Source organism: Lucilia cuprina, chromosome 6 (assembly GCF_022045245.1).
Source record: "Lucilia cuprina isolate Lc7/37 chromosome 6, ASM2204524v1, whole genome shotgun sequence".
In the NCBI taxonomy this organism is placed as follows: domain Eukaryota; kingdom Metazoa; phylum Arthropoda; class Insecta; order Diptera; family Calliphoridae; genus Lucilia; species Lucilia cuprina.
In genome coordinates, this window is record NC_060954.1 from 14,522,103 (window position 1) to 14,526,110 (window position 4,008).

Sequence of the window (4,008 nt, forward strand, 5' to 3'; positions counted from 1 at the left end):
CAGTTGCTTCAGTGGTTTTTATAGATTTTCATCTACAAATAACAGTTTTTATAATCGTATACTCTTTCTTCTACTTGGTTTTACTTTTATCTACGTGTTTTTGTAGTATGTGTGTGTGGGTATTTGCGGCGAATTCAGATTTCTTTATATTTTCACTTGTTTGATGTGATCATGTGTGGTTGTTATTGCTTTTGTTTTGTATTTGTATAGAATATTATTTTTAAGATAAATTTAACACATATTCACATTAAATATTTTAAATACTTTGTCTAAAGAGTGTTGCCAGATGGTGGGATTTCAAAAGAGAGAAAAAACAGAAAATTCATAGAAATTTGTCCATAAATCTAAAATCGCCTCGAATTAAGACTCAAATATGGACTCGACTATTCTATAGTATCGACTAATGACTTTACTCAAAATCCGACTTTAGACTGGACTATATTCCTGACTATATATTCGACAATAGAATGGGCTATATTTATCACTATTGCCTGGATTATAGGCAAGAACTATTCTCTCGTTTAAGGACTAGGGTCTAGTTGAAACGAAAAGTCGACTTTTTGCATTTTATGAAAAGTCGATTTTTCGACTTTTTCCGACTTTTCCATTTAGTTAAAAGTCAACATTTCGACTTTTTGAATTTTATGAAAAGTCGATTTTTCGACTTTTTCCGACTTTTCCATTTAGTTAAAAGTCAACATTTCAACTTCTTGCATTTTATGAAAAGTCGATTTTTCGGCTTCTTTACTTTTCGACTTTTTTCCGACTTTTCGACTTCTTTCGACAATTTTCGACTATTTTCCGCCTTTGCGACTCTTTCCGACTCTTCGACTTTTTCTGGTTGTTTCAACTTTTTCCGACTTTTTTACTTTTTGATTTTTCCGACTATTTTCGATTTTTCGACTTATCGACTATTTTTGACTACTTCCGATTTTCGACTTTTCGACTTTTCGACTATTTCCGACTTTTTGACTTTTTCCGACTTTTTTCGATTTTTTCCGAATTTTTCGACAATTTTCCGTCTTTTTTGACAAAAAGTCAATTATTCGATTATTCGAAAGTCGATTTATAGAACCCTATTAAAGACAAGTCTCGACTACAGACTACAATATCAATTATAGACTGGACTATAGTCTCAAGTATAGACAGAAACCTAGACTATATACTAGACTACAATATCGACTATAGAGTAGAATAAAATCTCGACTATAGAGTAGAATGAAGTCTCGACTATAGACTAGACTACAGTCTCGACTATAGACTAGACTACAGTCTCGACTATAGACTAGACTACAGTCTCGACTATAGACTGAACTTAAGTCGAACTATAAACTAGAAAATATTTTCGGCTATGCACTGGACTATAGTTTCGCCTATAGTCTCGACTGTAGACTTTACTATAATTTCGAAAATAGAGTCGACTATAGACTGGACCATAGTACCGACTATAGACTGGACCTTTTTTTCGACTATAGACTAGATTATAGCCTCGAGAATAGACTAGACTATAATATCGACTGTAGACTGGACTATAGTCTCGACTGGAGTAAAGTCTTAAATATAGACTGGAATATATCGTCGATCATATACTGAACTATAGAGTTGTCTATTGGTATACTGTATGCTGGACTACACTCTAGACGATAAACTCTCAGGTATAAACATAACGGTCTAAAAACTATACACTAGACTATAGTTTCCACTATAGACTAGACTATAGTTTCCACTATAGACGAGACTATAGTTTCCACTATAGACTAGACTATAGTTTCCACTATAGACTAAACTATAGTTTCCACCATAGACTAGACTATAGTTCTCACTATAGACTATAGTTTCCACCATAGACAAGACTATAGTTCTCACTATAGACTATAGTTTCCACCATAAACTATAGTCTCAACTATATGCTGGACTATAATCTGGGATATATCGTCGATTATAAACTGTAGACTAAAGACTCGACTATATGCAGAACTATAATCAAAAATATAGACTGGACTAATGTCTTGAGTATTACCTGAACTATATCGTCGATTTTAAACTGGACTATAGTCTCGACTATACACTAGACTATAATCTATAGCTAGACTCGACTGTAGACTGGACTATAGTCCTGACTATGAGTTCGATTACTGTCCTCTCTATATATTGTATTGATTAAAGGTTAACCTATAGTCTCACCTTTAGTTTCAACTATGAAATCGACTATAGATTCGATTATTGGCTCTGCTATAGTTTCAACTTACAGTCTCAAATACATTTTTTTTATATTTTATTTCTTGACAGACCTATAGGTTTCTGAAGAGTAGTGCTGTATTATCTGATTGCGTTATAGACGAAGTTCTAAATATTAATTTAATATAAAGCAATGTACAGACATGTGTATATGTATAAAGAATTTCTAATCAGGGAAACCTAAAGCATTGCAAGGTGGTAAACGATTTAATCAGGAACATCTGCCCATTAAATAGTATGATTTACATCGGTACAATTAAGATAACTCTGTTGTATATTGTTTATCTCTTTCTTTTTTGGTTTAATATATAATCGTTCATTATTTTGTTAGACAAGATTTGAAGAAACCATTGAGAGTTATAGAAAAAAAATATAGCGGAAAACAAATACTTCAAAATAAACAGTAGGCAACAACGTCAGAGAAAAATACAAGATTGTTAAGCGAAATCGGTATTTAATAATGAATCAACTACTTGAAACTTATTCAAGTGTTTTCTTCGATATAAACAAAACGAAAATTGATTCGTGAAACAAAATAATTAAACGAATGTTTTCGCTTTATTTTTTTTTACAAATTTTTAGCTGGCTGCCTTACTTATGCCTCTGACTGTACTTTCTGGTTCATTTGAAATAAATAATAAAAATCTTTATGAAAAAAGTCAATAATTTTTTTTTTTTTTTTTTTTTGAAAAATTTTAATTTATTCAGTGCTAAAAATATAGCAATCTTAACTTAAGTTATTTATAATGTTTGTTACTAGCAAAAATTATAGAAATCTTTCTAAAATTTGGCAAAAATAACAGCAATTAACTTTAGTGGTAAATTCCATTAAATACCACCAATATGGTTAACTTTTAAAGTCATTTTGATAAACATTTATTTGAGTAATTGGCACCACGATCTTTACACGAGTTTTGAATTATAAAAGATCCCCTCGTTAAAATCATGGAACAATATTTATTTTTTTAATATATACTAGTAAATAAATAGTTTTTCACTTAAATTTTGTTTTTAGAGGGAATTTAAAATTAAAGGTTTTAATAGCTATATTTAATGATAAAGGCACGATTTCTTAAAGTTTGAAAAGTTTATATTATTAATTTGTATTTAAAATTTAATAGCATTTAAATAATAATTTAATAGTTTTATTTAATTGATTTTAAGCAATTAATAATTATGTAATTATGATTAAAAGAAATTTATCAATACCTGCCCATGTGAACCCCCAAATGCATTGATTCCTATGAATGATGGAATTGGTACGACCCATCTTCGCAACGCTTTAGTAGTAATAATCTATCTGTATAACTAACTAACTAACTAACTAACTAAATAACTAACTAACTAAACAAATAAATAACTAACTAACGAACTAACGAACTAACTAACTAACTAACTAACTAACTAACTAATTAACTAACTAACTAACTAACTAACTAACTAACTAACTAACTAACTAACTAACTAACTAACTTACTAAATAACTAACTAACTAACTAACTAACTAACTAACTAACTAACTAACTAACTAACTAACTAACTAACTAACTAACTAACTAACTAACTAACTAACTAACTAACTAACTAACTAACTAACTAATTAACTAATTAACTAACTAACTAACTTACTAAATAACTAACTAACTAATTAACTAACTAATTAACAACCTATCTATCTATCTATCTATCTATCTATCTATCTATCTATCTATCTATCTATCTATCTATCTATCTATCTATCTATCTATCTATCTATCTATCTATCTATCT